The sequence below is a fragment of the Podarcis bocagei genome, assembly GCF_964188305.1.
Source record: "Podarcis bocagei genome assembly, chromosome: 6".
NCBI classification, from domain to species: domain Eukaryota; kingdom Metazoa; phylum Chordata; class Lepidosauria; order Squamata; family Lacertidae; genus Podarcis; species Podarcis bocagei.
The window spans coordinates 96851040-96869695 of record NC_138130.1 but is presented as its reverse complement, the minus strand read 5'-3'; the positions used below and the strand labels follow the sequence as shown (position 1 = coordinate 96869695).

The 18656-nt window shown below is 43.0% G+C and overlaps 1 protein-coding gene and 1 long non-coding RNA gene across 10 annotated transcripts in view; one reads left to right on the top strand and one right to left on the bottom strand.

Annotated features, from left to right (window-relative positions):
- The window catches only part of LOC308588873, a 341196-nt gene that overhangs the window by 67801 nt on the left and 254739 nt on the right, over nucleotides 1–18656 (top strand). The window lies entirely within an intron of this gene.
- Nucleotides 1–18656, bottom strand: part of TENM4 (teneurin transmembrane protein 4) — a 1513375-nt gene that overhangs the window by 1472130 nt on the left and 22589 nt on the right. The window lies entirely within an intron of this gene.

Below are 18656 nucleotides of genomic sequence, written 5' to 3'. Positions count from 1 at the left end.
CCCAAATAATAATAGTCGAAAGCTTACCTACATCATCAAGCTTGCTTATCAGAACTTCCATACCAGGGCTATAGAATGAGATTCTTCAGCAATCTGAATCATCCAGGAAATGGCTGGCAGAAAATCAGGAAGGGATAAGTGGCCTTTCCATTGTAATGACGATTAATAACAAGCTACCTCTAAGCTCAGTTAATGTGGATAAGCTTTTAAAGGATTAGGATCCAGCCTCACTGAAATCATTATCCTAATTAGCATAAGATTAGTTTGCACAAACTTTGCAGGAGCGGTTGAATAAAGCTAGCATAAATGCTTGGTCACAGAGACAGTCTACCTCCCTACATAATGAAGTGTTGAATAATTGGCTGCTCTTAATGGGGAGCCAATTTTTCAATAGTTTCCCAAGGAAAGGGAAGTGCTAGTGTCCCTACTGAAAGGGATCAGTCATTGGACCCAATTAACCATTGTCAAAACTATTTGCTTTTTCCAATGTTGAGATGAGCCACCAAGGGGGAACCCCAGTAACAAGAAGAGCTAAGCCTACTGACAGACAAATCAATCTGGTCCACATCACTTTTGCATAGGACTCCCCAATCCAGTTTCTAAATCAATATGCCCTTCAAAACAACAACAACAAGCAAAAAACCAAAAAGCTCTGCACAAAAATTCACATTTAAATACAGTACAGTGGTACCTCGTGTTAAGAACTTAAGAACTGGAGGTCTGTTCTTAACCAGAAACTGTTCTTAACCTAAAGCACCACTTTAGCTAATGGGGCCTCCCGCTGACACCGCTGCGTGATTTCTATTCTCACCCTGAAGCAAAGTTCTTAACCCGAGGTACTATTTCTGGGTTAGCAGAGTCTGTAACCTGAACCGTCTGTAACCCGAGGTACCACTGTACTGGGATGGAAGAATATTCAGAATCCAGTTACTAGCTTTACAGATCTCAAGTGTGAGATTTAATAATAGGGTGGGTGTGTTTTAAAGGATCCATACAGACTCTCTACATTGTAATTCACTTTTGGGAGGATGACTTTGGTTTCATCTAGGACATGGTTGCTAACCTCCCCAACAAGAGACGTCTAGTGACTTCCAGAACAATCCAAATCCTAAAGCCAGTGGAAGCTTCATTCTCTGGCACCGGGGGCGGAGAACAGATGGGGGTGTGGTGTGCATCTTGGGGGTGTGGTATGCCACCCGCAGGTGGGTGGCATGCATCCTGGGGGCATGACGCGCCGCCTGCAGGGGCATGGCGCCCAGCACAGAGGGGGCAGCCACAATGGCACCCCACCAGGATCGTGGTGCCAGGGGTGGTGTGCTGCCCCTGCCCCCCTCTTCCTCCACCAGTGCCTAAATCTACCAAGCTGGAGAGGGTTTTGTCCATCCATCCATCCATCCATCCATCCATCCATCTCTGCCTAGCTGCACCAAGCTGTGCTAAAAGGGTGGCTTCATTTACCGAAAGTATCTCCACATATGGTAGACAGGGAGGGAAGCCACCCTAGGGGGCATTTGGGAGGTGGGGTTAGAGCAGCAAGGAGATGAAGCTGAGGCAGTACAGGATCCTCTGAATTAGGGAAGCAGCCCTGTTTAGGGAAGCTTTTAATGTTTTATGCATTACTGTATTTTAATATTTTGTTGGAAGACGCCCTAAGTGGCTGGGGAAGCCCAGCCAGATGGGCGGGGTATAAATAAATTATTATTATTATTATTATTATTATTATTATTATTATTATTATTATTATTATTATTATTATTATCTGGCTCAGCAAGCCACAAATTGCACCAGGAGACCTGAGCAGGGTCCATTAGCTGCATTAGCCTTGGAGATGGTATAGCAAAACAGCCTGTTCCCAGATGGATGTGAATGATGTGGATGCAGATTTAGGGGTGGCTCTGCCACTCCTTTGAGCCCCACTGTTGTCAGTCTGGTCTCAGGATTGCACCCTGGGGTCCTGCAATTACCTACATGGGTCACATGGCCCTCAAGGTCTTGTTGGTCCCTAACTCCCATAAGCCTCAGCCAGCATGGCCTTGGGTCTGGGACAGCGGCGTAGCGTGGGGGGTGCAGGGGGAGCCGGCCGCACCGGGCGCAACATCTGGGGGTTAGGGTTAGGGGGCGCAAATCCACAAGTTAGGGGGCGCAAATTGCTTGCCTTGCCCCGGGTGCTGACAACCCACGCTACGCCACTGGTCTGGGATGATGGGGGATGTAGCCCAGTGACCACAGGAAGGTCCCAGGTTCTCCACCCATTAAGGTAATTCACCCATATAATTCAGGAACAAATGTGTACCAATATGGATCTGTGCCTCTGCAACTAATGCGCTCTCTGTATCCAAATCACCTTGCGTAGTAGTTCTCTGCCTGTCTGCCTCTTCGTTTGTTTAATGGATTGCTGGGTTGTTCTTTTCTGTTAACCAAATCCCACAAAGGACCTTACAGAGATCAATAAAATAGTTTCAAGAACTTAATAAGCCGAGCCATGCAAAAGCAGTCTATTGGCAGATTAAAAACTGTTTTAAATTATGGGGAAAGAATAGCAGCAATGTATCTCCTGTTAAGGCGCACTCTTGTGGGGTTGTGGTTTCATAGAATAGCTTCGACAGAGCCCTAATAGTTGGAGGCCACTGCAAAGCAAGTCATGCCCTGCCTTTCAGCCAGTCTTTCATCCCAGAAAGCGAAGACTAGGGTCCAAGCCCCACTTCCTGACTGAAGTGTATGGGGAGGCACAGAATCAGAGGAAGTTATTCTGAGTTCCCTTATACTGGGAAATGATATACAGTGGTGCCCCGCAAGACGAATGCCTTGCAAGACGAAAAACTCGCTAGACGAAAGGGTTTTGCGGTTTTTGAGCTGCTTCGCAAGACGAATTTCCCTATGGGCTTGCTTTGCAAGACAAAAACGTCTTGCAAGTTTGTTTCCTTTTTCTTAACACCGTTAATACAGTTGCGACTTGACTTCGAGGAGCAACTCATAGAACGCGGTGTGGTAGCCTTTTTTGAGGTTTTTTTTTTTTAAAAAAAAAGATATTTATTGAGGGTTTTAGACAAAAAATCACCGAACATATAAGATACCATCACCAAGCTATAACAAACAAAGAAGAACAAAAAAAGAACAAAAAGATAAACATAGAATAGAAAAAATACAACGAAAACAACTGTCCGTAAATCATATTTCCATAACCTTTTGGACTTCCTCACATCTCCCTTTCCTGCGTTCCCAATTGTAAAATTATAAGCAGCAATTTATTACCTTATTTCAATTCTTATTTTGTAATTTTCAAATATTATGTCTCCGACTTTAAATATTTTTATCAAATACTTAACTACTTAATTTAAACATAATATTGCACCAAATTTCATCTTTTTCTTAAACATCACTTATTCTCATATATCTTTCAACTAAATTGCTGATGCATGTTGTTTTCTATCCTGCATCTTCTTAGCATTCATACAGTTTATAATGTTTTTGTAAATAGTCCTTAAACTTTTTTCAGTCCTCTTCCACTGTCTCTTCTCCCAGGTCTCGAATTCTGCCAGTCATTTCTGCCAATTCCATGTAATCTATCAGTTGCGTCTGCCATTCTTCCAGCGTGGGCAAATCTTGGGTCTTAGCCTTTTGGCTAAGATCAAGTGTAGTATCTTTTTTGAGGTTTTTGGTGATTTTTGAAGCTTTTCCAAAACTTTTCCGACACCGTGCTTCGCAAGACGAAAAATTCGCTAGACGAAAAAACTTGCAGAACGAATTAATTTCGTCTTGCGAGGCACCACTGTATAATGAAATGAAAAGGATGTTTAAAATAACCTTTGTAAAAACAAACAAACCCAGAAGCTTTTCTTTTGGAAATTATAGGGACAGAACTATCTAAAATGTCTAGAAACTTATTCATGTATGCTACTACAGCAGCCAGAATGTTACTTGCCCAAAAATGGAAAGAAGCAGAAGTCCCAGCAAAAGAAGAATGGCTACAAAAACTTACAGAATATGCAGAAATGGAGAAACTTACCGGAAGAATAAGAAATCAAGATAAAAATAAATAAATAAAAGAATGGAAATGGTTTGTTGACTATTTACGGATAAATTATAAACAGATAAAAACATTGGCAGGATTTCTGTAATAACCTGCAGTTTTATAAGGGTATATATTTAAAGGAGATGAATAAATGAGCAAATTAAGTTAATTTGGATATGAAGAAGATATTAAAGACAAATTTAAGGAACCGCAGAAAGAGGGGGAAGGAAGTCAAGTTTTGAAATGTCAAAATGATTGTAAAATTAGTGAAATGTATAGAATTGGTGAAATGTAAAAACTTGAAAAGTATATATAAATAAATAAATAATATAAAAAGAAGGAAAAAGAGAACTCTCTATATATATATACACACACACACATACAGTGTACATAACTTCTGGTTATGTACTTAATTCGTTCCGGAGGTCCATTCTTAACCTGAAACTGTTCTTAACCTGAAGCACCACTTTAGCTAATGGGGCCTCCTGCTGCTGCTGCGCTGCCAATGTGCGATTTCTGTTCTCATCCTGAAGCAAAGTTCTTAACCCGAGGTACTATTTCTGTGTTAGCGGAGTCTGTAACCTGAAGCATCTGTAACCTGAAGCGTTTGCAACCCAAGGTACCACTGTCCTTAGTCAGATCATCAGACTATCTAATGCAGTACAGGCAATCACCGATTTATGTGCTTCCATTTATTTTATTTTATTTTCAAAAACTTTTTATTTATTGATTGATTTTTATTGGGTTTTATAAACAGGAATAATGTTATGCAAATAAGTATACCAAGTTTTCTCATGCCATTTGTATATCACAAAAAATAGAATAATAAATGTGAAAAAGTATCTAAAACATACATTTCATTATTAGTGATCAATGTATAAGTTATCGGTTTATGAATTGATTTAAACAATTAGGAAGAAGAAGAAGAAGAAGAAGAAGAAGAAGAAGAAGAAGAAGAAGAAGAAGAAGAAGAAGAAGAAGAAGAAGAAGAAGAAGAAGAATAATGGGGGAGGGGAGTGGCGAGTGGGGTGGGGACACATGGCTGTGCATGCACACATCGTGGTGACACAGAAGTGACTGGAAAGGGGGGGGCAGAATGGGGTGGAACAGGGGAGGAGTGCAACAGGGCAGACCGAGCTTATATGCGCTCTGCTATTGCACACAATGACCCAGAACACAACGTCCGAACAATGGGGGTTGCCTGTAGTGGCAGCAGTTCTCCAGGGTGAGAAACATAGGAAGCTTCCTTAAGAAGAAGAGTTTGGATTTGATTTCCTGCTTTATCACTACCCTAAGGAGTCTCAAAGCGGCTAACATTCTCCTCGCCCTTCCTCCCCCACAACGAACACTCTGTGAGGTGAGTGGGGCTGAGAGACTTCAGAGAAGTGTGACTGGCCCAAGGTCACCCAGCAGCTGCATGTGGAGGAGCGGGGAAGCGAGCCCGGTTCACCAGATTACGAGTCCACTGCTCTTAACCACTACACCACACTGGCTCCCTTAAACTGAGATGGAGTCACTGCTCCATCTACGATCAATATTTTCCACATTGCCTGGCAGCATCTCTCCAGGGTTTCAAACACAGGTCTCTTCCATTCCTACTTTGACAGTGAACCTGGGACCTTCTGCATGCAAGCAGATGCTCTATCACGGAGCTACAACTCTTCTCCCAGAGAGCTTCATGGGCAAGTGGAGATTTGAACCCTGGTCTCCCAGGTCCTAGTCTGACACTCAAATGACTACACCACACCGGCTCCACTAGAGATCACCATTCATGAAGAATAGCTAAGCCTAGAATACAGTGGTACCTCGGGTTAAATACTTAATTCGTTCCGGAGCTCCGTACTTAACCTGAAACTGTTCTTAACCTGAAGCACCACTTTAGCTAATGGGGCCTCCTGCTGCTGCTGCGCCGCCGGAGCACGATTTCTGTTCTCAACCTGAAGCAAAGTTCTTCACCTGAAGCACTATTTCTGGGTTAGCGGAGTATGTAACCTGAAGCTTATGTAACCTGAAGCGTTTGTAACCTGAGGTACCACTGTAGTTTGAAAGGGAAAACTCAGTGGATGAACAGATTTATCAATGCCAGAGATGCCAAAGTGAGTTTCAGCAATAAAACTGTGTGAATGTGGGTTAGTGGAAGAGAAATGAACACCCGAAGAGATGTTAACGTTAATACGGCCAGTATCTAGTTCGCTTGGGCTCCTCTCCTGATAACGCGGAGAATCTCTCCAATGATTTATTTTCCATCTTTTCACCAACTAAATGCCCATTTTTCTAAATGGGAGATTTAGAGTGCATTTAAGCAGATAAACTCCATAAACCCCACAACGATTAGTTCAGGATTCAGTGAGTGGAAATGGATTGTTTAACAAGGTCTGGCGAAGGAGCCCCGTCAGAACAGGAAGCCGTTTCTATCACTTTCAACGCCAATCTCAAATTGAAGCTGTTGCTTCACAAGACTCACTCATTATCTTTTGCTAATTTCACCCTCAAGTCTACCTGATAATTTATTAGGCTGCTAAAAACATTTTACAGCCAAGCAAAGTACTTTTTTTTTATTGCATCGATTTAATCTTTATGCAAATGTGGATTTCCTGTTAAAATAGGCAAGGTTTCATTCACGGTTATGGGGCATCAGTTTTCTGTTCTTTGTTGAAACTGATTAAGATGATGAATAATTTATGGGTTGTTTGCAACGGGTGTGTGAGCGGGTGGCATCTTGTACAAACATAAGGGTCCAGAAAGAGACCTGGTGCATCACAGCAAGGTCCTGTAGTCTACCATCCTGTCTAGTGGTTGGATTATTGCAATGCACTCTGTGTGGGGCTACCCTTGGGGACGTGATTGGAGCTGTGGTCTAAACCACTGAGCCTCTTGGGCTTGCTGATCAGAAGGTTCGAATCCCCATGACGGGTTGAGAGGGTGCCACTACCGAGAAGGCCCTCTGCCTGGTTCCCTATAACCTCACTTCTCGCGGTGAGGGAACCAGCAGAAGGCCCTCGGCGCTGGACCTCAGTGTCCAGGCTGAACGATGGGGGTGGAGATGCTCCTTCAGGTATACAGGGCCAAGGCCATTTAGGGCTTTAAAGCTCAGGACCAACACTTTGAATTGTGCTCAGAAACTTACTGGGAGCCAATGTAGGTCTTTCAGGACTGGTGTTATATGGTCTCGGCGGCCACTCCCAGTCACCAGTCTAGCTGCTGCATACTGGATTAGTTGTAGTTTCCGGGTCACCTTCAAAGGTAGCCCCACGTAGAGCGCATTGCAGTAGTCCAAGCGGGAGATAACTAGAGCATGCACCACTCTGGCGAGACAGTTTGCAGGCAGGTAGGGTCTCAGCCTTTGTATCAGATGGAGCTGGTAGGCAGCCGCCCTGGACACAGAATTGACCACCTCCATGGACAGCTATGAGTCCAAAATGACTCCCAGGCTGCACAGCTGGTCTTTCAGGGGCACAGTTGCCCCATTCAGGACCACATTCAGGAGTCTCCCACACCTGTCCACCCTTCTGTCTTGTCAGGATTCAACCTACTTCCCCCAACAAAACCAGCAGTCCTTAAAATTCTTAACTTTGGTTGAATTATGTCCTTGGAGTTTATAGCGATCACATCTTCATAGTCCCGGGAAGCATGTACTTGACAAAACATGACAAGTTAATGTGGCAAGTGCAGAACAGCATATCTAATTGAAACTTCAGGGGGTGGGAATGGCTGGCATAATACAATTATCCTTTCTGGCCTTTCTCCAGGACACCTGGGTAAGCTCTAGCAGTTACAAGTAGCAGAGTGAGATTGTCCATAACCGCATTGGCTCAGGAAGTACATCATCTTACATCCTTTCTGATTATGTTAACTCCATCTGACACAGTGGTCCTTCACCCTATGAGTGGGACACTGAGTTGCCACACTATTTTAGTGGGCTTATTTTATAGTACATTTTAATTATGGATTTTTTTATTTAAAAAAAGTTTACATGAAACTGACTTATTGTGCAATTTAATTATGTACATTTTCCAAAATATATATAATTGGTTTTACAATTCTAAACCTCCATTTGGACAAGTAAGCAGTATATCAATTGTATAACACTAATAATAATAGTGTCCACACCCAGAATACAGAGATGAGTCACTAGTCATTGAGTTAATTGGGGCCGCAATTGTATTAACCTTAAGCATAGCAGAGATCTACATTGTATCTTATGACTAGTCTGCAATTTGGATGGGCAAATCTGTTAATTTCAGTCTCTCATTTTTAAAATCTTAAATTCAATTCATCATAGTTCTGCATCAGTTTGCAGAGGCAGTGCGGTGCAGCAGTTAGAGTGTCTTACAAGGGCATGGAAGACCAGGGTTTCAATTTCACTAAGTTCTGAAGTTTGCTGGGTGATCTTGGCTCAGCCACCAACTCTCAGCCTAACCTACATCACATTGTGAGGACATTATGGACAGAGAGGGAATCAGGTATACAACCTAGAGCTCCTCAGAGGAAGGATGGTATATAGCGATACAACAATAAAATCAATAAAATTAAAATTAACATCAACACCGTCCTCATCGACAACAGCTCACTATCAATGGCAGAAGGTCAACTACACTGTTGTAAATTTGCAATAAATATTTGGCAGTTAGTTGAGAATTGAGACACTATCTGGGGACTGGCATCAACATTATCAGAAGACAATTTTGAGGGGGGCTATTGAGATCAAATTTATTTCACCTCCAGTGGAGATGCCATTTTCACAATCGACACATGCCATAACTGTTGCTACCCGTCTCCAGGCCCAATTTGCTGTTGCTCATTACACTCACAATTGGCTTAATTGCACATCATGTTCTCCATTCAACAGCTCAGCCAGCAGCATTATACAGCATTGTTGAGCACTGTATGCATAAATTGGCCTTAACTGTGCAATAGCTCGTTCATTCAGTTGCCACCGACTCTCCCCCTCACTGCTACTCTGAAAACGCTATTTGCAAACCTGCTCTTTCTCTGACACCTTTATTTGCAAAAATGAATTGTGTGAGCTTTCCTTTGAAATCTTCTCCTTTGATACCTGGGTGGAAGCCTACAGATATTTGTGGAATCCCCAGGCCTCCATTGCTTGGTGAATACACAGCAGAAGATGCGTATTCTACGCATTCTGAATAGGAATCTGTGGCCAAATGTTACTGGACTCCAATTCCCATCATCCCTGTCCATTGACCATGCTGGCTGATGGGAGTTGTAGTCCAACAACATCTAGAGGGCCACAGGTCCCCTGCCCGTGTTGAAACGAGGTCTGAGATGAAGTATCTAGGTTTGCCTGGCCCCTTCCAATGAGGGAGACAGGCACATCACACTAGGGAGGGCACTCCACACATGAGGAACTGACACCAAGAAAGATCCTGTTTCACGTCAGCACCAACCAAGCAGCGTCCAGTGGTGCCACCACCAACAAGGCCTCCCCAGCTGCTCAAAATAGTTGATATTGGGAGATGTGCTCTTTTAGGTACTTGGGTCCCAAGCCATTTAGGACTTGGGGGTCTGACTTTCCCTTTCCCCAATTAACCTCCATCTTCAGGACCTGCCCCGTGAAATCACTGGGGAATGACTCCATGACATCATCAGGGGATTTCCTCCCAGTGACATCACCAGGGGCTACCCCTAGGTCTCAGTTTTGGACCCTGAAAACTGAGTCTGGTATGTTCCTGACCTGGGAATCTTAGCTGCAACAACTGTTCCTATTCACCCAATCACTTGATGGCTGAACAATACTGCAACCTTGAAATTGTAGGCCGTGATGTGATGTGACTGTTTTGAATGTGCTTGTTTTATTTCTAATTATATTGTTTTGCTATATTCTTGTTTGCTGTCCTAAGCTCCTTTGGGTGGAAGGGCGAGATAGAAAATTGATACACCATAATAATTAAGATTCAGCCGCCAGTCCAGTCAGCATCTGCCCATGGAATGCAGAAGGGGCGCCATTTTGTCCTTCACCTCATGCTGCAAAACATCTTGGGTCGGCCCTGAGCTTCCCAGAAGCATCTTGGCTGGTCTCTGTTGGATGTTGGCTATCAGACTAGATGGACCTTTGGTCTGATCCAGCAGGGTTCTCCTCCTGCTCTCCTCTTTTAGAAAAGGAAAGATGAGCAGTAGTTCTCAATATATTCCCTTTGAATTAAACTCGCTGACCTATGAAGTGTTTACTGTTTTACTGTAAGCAAACAGCCATCTGGTCTGAGTTAATGATGAACAAGGGAGTTCAGGCAAAGCGATATTTCATGCAAAGGTATTTTATAGCAGGCATATCATAAACATTACACAGTTGGGAAAACAGTTGATGCTTGAACCATCGAGCGGAACAACAGCGAAACGAAAGCGTCCCATTACTGGGAGGTACCACTGGCATGCATTTCTCAACATACTCGGTAGAGTCCAGGTTGTCTATTCTTCGGAATGCCAAAAGAGGAAAGTCTGGGCAGGATCCAAGGAACTGCAGATGGAACATCTGCTTGTGCAAGAGAGCTTCTCCCCTATCCTCTTGGACCTCCCCTCCCATTAAAAGCTCTCCGAACAACTACTCTTATCCAGGATACATTTACTCTTCAAGTCTTGGTGAGCCATGGCACAGTTTCAGCAGAGCTGAAACTAGAAATCCTGAGGATGCTGAGCACATGTACTCAGATCTTTGGATGCCAGTCTATCTTTGTAAACCACGTGAATGTTTTTATATATTTTAAACATTTCAATATTGTTTTCCTGTTTTCCTGTTTGCCATTCCAGGTTCCTTTGGGAGGAAGCGCAGGATAGCGATGGAATAAATACTGCTGATAACAGGATTACTGGTGAACACTGAAAGAAATTAAGACCACAGCCACTTTAAAGGAGACTATCCTTTATGCTCTCGTTAGATAGTAAAATTCATATTAAATTGCTGTTTTAGGGGTTGTTTTTAAAAGTCTGGAATGGATTGATCCATTTTGCATTACTCTCTATGGGAAAGCACGCCCTGGTTTGGGAATGCTTTGATTTTGGAACGGACTTCTGGAATGGACTAAGTTTGAGAACCAAGGTACGACTCTACTGGTTGCTGGGAATCACAAGTGGGAAAATGCTGCTGAGCTCAGGTCCTGCTTATGGGCTTCCACTGGGCATCAAGAGGACCATGGTGAGAACAGGATGCTAGGCCCTTCTTGTGTTCTCCTGAGCTATGTTCTTACATAGCTGGCAGTCTAGATTGAGCCTGGTGATATTCTAAAACCAAATGGCCTATTCCAAAATTTATTCTAAAATCAAAATAAAGTCAGGCCTATTCTAAAATCAAATGGGACCTTTGTTATCTATTTGCTCTCTCTATGCATTCTGCAGTTTTCATGTTGGTTCCATTTTACATTTCCAATTTTGAGTCTCCAGGCAACTCTCTAAAACAGCTCTTCTGCATCATATTGCATTTTTGTTGGCTTTAAACTCACCGATGGGAAGAGAGGTGGGTACATTCTAAAGGAGTCACTCATCTACCTAATGACATTCTAATTTTGCCCAAATTGGAGCGCAATATAAAATTTGGAAGTGAGAGTCATTTGGGCAAGCCTCACAAATTCATTATTCTTCTCTTCTCTGCTTGTTTAATGGCAACAGCTTGTGTGCAAGGGAAGGAGAGAACTAATGACTTAGCAATGGCATGCAGGCCACAGCAAAAATAGAAAGTTGGATGAAATCTTAAAGGGACCCCTTTAAGATTTGGCCGAGGGAGCCGGAGCACAGTTTCCGGGTCATGTGGTCAGCATGACTAAGCCACTTCTGGCGAACCAGAGCAGCACACGAAAACGCCGTTTACCTTCCTGCCAGAGCAGTACCTATTTATCTACTTGCACTTTGATGTGCTTTTGAACTGCTAGGTTGGCAGAAGCAGGGACCGAGCAATGGGAGCTCACCCCGTCACGGGGATTTGAACCGCCGACCTTCTGATCAGCAAGTCCTAGGCTCTGTGGTTTAACCCACAGCGCCACCCGCATCCCTAGCTGCATCTTAGCCAGGGTTAAAATCAACAGGTACCTGCCAATATTAATGCAAGGAGCTTCATCAACTGCCATTCTTTCACCTGGATATGGGCCTCAGATGTGCATATGAGATACCCTGGTGGACTCAACTGCTCTCACAGACAGGAGATGTTGGGGTATTTTTATATTTTGTGTGCGAGTTTTACAGAGACATGTGGTTCCTTGCTTTGGGGAACAGGATGCTTAATTAGAAGGAGTAGTAACCATCTGATGAGACGGGCCATTGGTTTGATCCAGTAGGACTCTCCTTATGTTCTCAAGACTGGATCAAGTCTGAATAAAGGGAACCCACAATGTTCAGCAGCACATCCAGCATGAAGACCTGATGACATATGTAACTGTTATGAGGTATGAATTTAGATGGAGGAAAAAGGGGGACAGGAGGAACATGTTGGTCTTCTATCATATTTTCCCTCATGCCTCTTTCAACACCAAATACTCCATTGTTTCAACCCCAAGTGCTTTTGCCTGGTTGGAATGTGTCCTTGAATTCTTGCTTGTCTGAATGGAGGATAGATAACACTGGTCCTGAAAGATCATCATTGGCTCCCAGTATGTTTCCGAGCACAATTCAAAGTGTTGGTGCTGACCTTTAAAGCCCAAAACAACCTCAGCCCAGTAGACCTGAAGGAGTGTCTCCACCCACATTGTTCAGCCTGGACACGGAAGTCCAGCTCTGAGGGCCTTCTGGTGGTTCCCTCATTGCGAGAAGCGAGGTACAGAGAACCAGGCAAAGGGCCTTCTTGGTAGTGGCGCCAGCCTTTTAGAATGCCCTCCCATCAGATGTCAAGGAAATAAACAACTACCTGACTTTTAGAAAACATCTGAAGGCAGCCCTATTTAGGGAAGCTTTTAATGTTTGATGTTTTATCGTGTCTTTAATATTATGTTGGGAACCGCCCAGAGTGGCTGGGGAGGCCCAGCCCGATGAGTGGGGTATAAGTAATAAATTATTGTGTGTATTATTATGTGCAGAAGTTAGCTGTCTACAAAATGGTGAAATTTACCTTAATTGTTCAGCCTTCTTTTACCTCTGGCACCACCCACCACTTGGCATGTGGCCTTCAGGAGGGAAGGTGTCCCTCAGATTCCCCGCCTCTGATCTACCTGCTCCTCCTCCTCCACCCACCACCACCTGCTCCTCAAATCAACTCTTTTACTGAAATGTAAAGATTTTCATATTGTTCCTGGGGAGCATTCCTTGATTGTAGCTAATTGTGAGCATTTTCATCAGCTTTTTAGAAGGAAAAGGAAAATACTCATCTGCACAGTGGTGGAGGAAAATCCTCTGAACACACATTCAAAAAGCAAGCGAGAAATGCTGAACGTGAAATAAATCCCACACGGTTGGGTTTTATAGCAGTTGACCTAATAGACTGTTTAGACTCTGCAAAATGCTTGTACTTTTTCATGTAAATCTACGGTAACATGGATTATTGGCCAAAGGGACTCGGTGAAATCCTCTGGGTATTGCTAAGATCTATCATGTCCTTGAGTATTTAGGAACTCTTTCCCACACAGATCAATGCATAATTGCCTGCAAGCGCTTCAGCAGAGCTATTGCTATATATTGTGTTATGGTGTGTGTCATTTTGCCCCATAGGCTACTACATTATCACATTTCTTGTGCATTTTTGAAGCAAGAGGATTAGCTTGCTGAATTTTGCTTGGCTAAAGAATATATGTAGTTTTGAATTATTTCTTGGCAATTGTTTGCAGGGCACAGGGGTTTTTTTGGGGGGAGACTCTTTTTTGCAGATGTGGGAGTCATCTCAGCTTCAGGTTAGTGAGTGAGGCGAATCCTCATGAGATTTGCATTTCTGCAATACTTCCAACTTCTGCATAAAACCATTCTGCGTTCTCACAAGTAGCTCAAATCTCTTGATGACAAACTAACTATATTTGAGGTGTTGTTGTTGTTGTTGTTATTTATCTGAAGGCTGCTACCACCACCAATATTAATAATAATAATAATAATAATAATAATAATAATAATAATAATAATAATAACAACAACAACAACAACTTATTATTTCTACCCTGCCCATCTGGCTGAGTTTCTCCAGCCACTCCGGGCGGCTCCCAATCGAGTGTTAAGACAATACAGCATTAAATATTAAAAACTTCCCTAAACAGGGCTGCCTTCAGATGTCTTTTAAATATAAGTTAGCTGCTTATTTCCTTGACATCTGATGGGAGGGCGTTTCACAGGGTGGGCGCCACTACCAAGAAGACCCTCTGTCTGGTTCCCTGTAACCTCACTTCTCACAATGAGGGAACAGCCAGAAGGCCCTCGAAGCTGGATCTCAGTGTCCGGGCTGAAAGATAGAGGTGGAGACACTCCTTCAGGTATACAGGACCAAGGCCATTTAGGGCTTTAAAGGTCAGCACCAACAGTTTGAATTGTGCTCGGAAACATACTGGGAGCCAATGCAGATCTCTCAGGACCAGTGTTATGTGGTCCTGGTGGCCACTCCCAGTCACCTGTCTAGCTGCCACATTCTGGATTAATTGCAGTTTCCGGGTCACCTTCAAAGGTAGCCCCACGTAGAGCACATTGCAGTAGTTCAAGCAGGAGATAACTAGAGAGATAACCACTCTGGCAAGACAGTCCGCAAACATGTCTATCAATTACAGTAATCAGAAATCCTACTGTATGTTCCACCACCAAAGGAGGTGAAGATAGCAATAGCCTCAGACAGAGTCTTCTCAGTAATAGCACCCTATTTGTGGAGCTCCAGAATATAAGAAGAGCTATGTCTTGCAGATGTTTTGGTCTTCAGCAACTACCATCAACCTCAGCCAGAAAGGGCAGTGGTTAGGGAATATGGGAATCCAAAATATCTGGAGGGCAGCACAGTGAGCCTGGGGTAGAGAGAGAGAGACTTGAGGAAACCAATGTAAAGCCTGGCTTACACATGCAGAAATGGAAACTGAAGTAGTTCTCAGGCAGTCGAATGGACTATGTTCTTTAACTTTGGGTCCCCAGCTGTTGTTGGACTACAACTCCCATCATCCCTAGCCAACTTAGTAAATGGTTGGAAATGATTAGGAACAACAACTTCAGACTGCACATAGGTGGTGTTACTTTATTTCTGTTCCCCAACGAGTAGAAAACTAGTGCATAATAGTTCTATTTTTTGAGAGAGAATTTTTCTTCAACACAGAGGTTAGGCAGTAGAGGAAAAGGCAACAGGTGGGGGCAATGGAACTGTTGGCTAAAGTCTGGTGGACATTGAAGCTATGGGGTCACATCACGGTGGCCATTCTCTCCCCATAGAAATCTCCTAGTTGCTCAAAATTGAACTGTACCAGTACTAAGGGTATGCTGTACAGAAGGCCTAATGGAAGGCCTAATGGAAGGCACCCAAAGGCAAGGGTTTGTTCAATGTTTTGATGCCTAGGACAGCCTTTCCTAACCTAGTATCATCCAGATGTTTAGGACCCAGCCAGCATGGCCAAGGATCAGGATTTATGAAAGTTGTAGTCCAACAACATCTGGAATGAGCCAGATTGGAGAAGTCTTGAGTTTCTCACTAATTAGTTATATATTAAAATTGAAAACAACTGAATTCCATATTTTATATTATTTGATGGTTGGCATGAGAGTGGATAGCATTTTACAGATAACACATGGTGATATATTAGTATCTAAAACTGACAGCTTATTGGATCCCTGTTGTCAAGACTGCCAAACCGAAAAGCATTTGAATTCTGAATTTTGGGGGCAGACATTTCTCACATTTTCAACCTTCAAAATGGGTATTCCAGATTTGTCAATGAAGATATGAAAACTGAATTGTTCTGTTTCACTGAATTGTTAATGTTTCATTTCATCTCTGCTCCTATCCCTGCCCAACCGTGGAGACAATTTGGAAATGGAGGAAAAAACATGACTCAAAAAAACCATATTGCACTGTGACCGCAAACTAGTAATGCCAGGCATGATTTGTAGATTACAATAGTCTACACAAGACTATTCTTAGGAGGATACAAGGAGGCAACAGTTTGTAGAGAATGTGCAAATATGGGACAAATATGAGACAGTAATAAGAATAAAGAAACATGATTCCATGTGATTGTGTACTAGAAATGGCCTGCACAATTTGTAGTAAACAATAGCCTATACATTATGAATATTTTGGGGGAGCATTCAAGAAGTCGATAGTCTTTAGATATAGACTGACAGGAATGCGCCTGTCATATCAAAAGCCAGGTGGTTTAGCTAGCTTCAAGGGTCAAGAAAAAGAAGAACTCGTGCTGGTTTCATTTAGAAGATGAAGTCATGCCATGCAATGAGAATTCGATTCAGCAGGTTGGAGTATTGCTCTCCAAAACCTCCTTGGCAATCAGCTTTTATTCACAGACTTTTAACCTGCAATGATTCGGGTCAGCTTTTCCTTTACAACATAACAGACTCCCCTACTTGTTCTTTAGACACCGCTCGGCTATTAACTAAGTGTCTCAAGCATCTCTCCGCTGACCTTCAGTTCATCCTAAAAGCCTGAACTAGCAAGAGATGCTGTTGCGGCTGTTTCAGAGGAGAAGGCTCTCTTTCGATGGCAGATCTTGTGATACTGCATTATGGGATGGGTCATAAGCGCTCCTCCTAAGGATTTTGAAGGTCTTTGGTTTGTTCTTTGGCATTTAAAGCCACAAGGAATCTAAAATAGAAGGGCTAATAAGAATGTCTAGATGGACAGAAGAGAGAATACTGAACTAAATTATTCTGGATCCAAATAGGGGGTTTTTCCTGGCATCCTTATGCAGTTTTTAGAATCCAACCTGGAAAAGTACAGTGGTACCTCAGGTTAAATACTTAATTCGTTCCGGAGGTCCGTACTTAACCTGAAACTGTTCTTAACCTGAAGCACCACTTTAGCTAATGGGGCCTCCTGCTGCCACCGCGCCACTGGAGCATGATTTCTGTTCTCATCCTGAAGCAAAGTTCTTAACCTGAAGCACTATTTCTGGTTAGCGGAGTCTGTAACCTGAAGCGTATGTAACCTGAAGGTTATGTAACCTGAGGTACCACTGTATCTGTAAGGAGCACTGGGAAAATTACAGTTCCCATTGCTCCTGGTACCTGCCTTGCCAAGGGACAGGGACAGGGAGATCTTAATCTCTTCCAAACCATAGAGGCAGAGCAGAGCCCTTGTGACTAATAATAATAATAATAATAATAATAATAATAATAATAATAATAATAATAATTTTTATTTATACCCCGCCCTCCCTGGCCAAAACCAGGCTCAGAGCAGCTAACATCAAATATATAACATATTAACATAAAATCAGGCAATCAAATAAAATACATCCTAAACTCAAATCAGAATCAAAGTGAAATCCAATCAGATTGCAACCCACAGATTAGGGGTGGGGACCTTAAATGCTCACCGGCCTAACTGTTTGTACTGATCTTATATGAGCCTGTGAGAAAAGTTGGGGGGCACTTTCATACAAGTTCTTATAAGGAGGAGTCAGACCGGACCCCGACCAAAGGCCTGGCGGAACAGCTCCATCTTGCAGGCCCTGCGGAAAGATGTCAGATCCAAGAGGGCCCTGGTCTCTTGTGACAGAGCACTCCACCAGGTCAGGGCCATGGCCGAAAAGGCCTTGGCTGGTCAAGGCCAGTCTAATCTCCTTGAGGCCCGGGACCTCCAAGATGTTATTATTTGTGGACCGTAGCCATTGATAGCCCTCTTCTCCAATAATTTGTCCCACCCTATTTTAAAACCCTCTAGGTTGTCTCCAACCGCCTCCTGTGGAATGAAATTCAAAACATTGTGTGAATAAGTAGTTTCTTTCTTCTGTCCTGAATCTTCCAACATTCAGCTTCAGATCTTTATTTTCTTTCTCTGGCTATAATGCCCTATCTCTGGAAAGAGTTATTTAGTACCACTGCAACTTGGACTGGCAGAACTTCTTTTTTTATATAACAGTGCAAAACCTTTCCTTAACAGCATACCATCTTTTCTTTAAAAAAAATAGAAGTCCCTCTTTTGTCAATTTCCCTCAATTTTTAATTGGCTTGGAAGTTAATTTCAGGCAGGATGAGATCTTCAGGTTTATCACAGTTTAATTTAGAATTGCACATGCAGCTGTTGCGAGTGGCAAAGGGAAGCTGAAATCCTCATGGCCCAGAAAAAGGAGAGAAAACCCAACTTGATTGAGAAGCAACATCACCAAAAGTAACAATAATGCATAGTGAGGAGAAAAAGCCATATGTCAGAGTTGCAGAGACTCCAGGATATGTGAGCAAACATAGTGAAAGGATGACTTCATTGGCAAGGAATTACTTAGCAGAGTTGACAACAAATCCAAGAAACAAAAAGTTATACCCTAAGAGAGCCAACATAGTGTATTGGTTAGAAGAAGAAGAAGAAGAAGAAGAAGAAGAAGAAGAAGAAGAAGAAGAAGAAGAAGAAGAAAGGAGTAGTTTGGGTTTGATATCCTGCTTTATCACTACCCGAAGGAGTCTCAAAGCGGCTAACATTCTCCTTTCCCTTCCTCCCCCACAACAAACACTCTGTGAGATGAGTGAAGCTGAGAGACTTCAAAGAAGTGTGACTAGCTCAAGGTCACTCAGCAGCTGCATATGG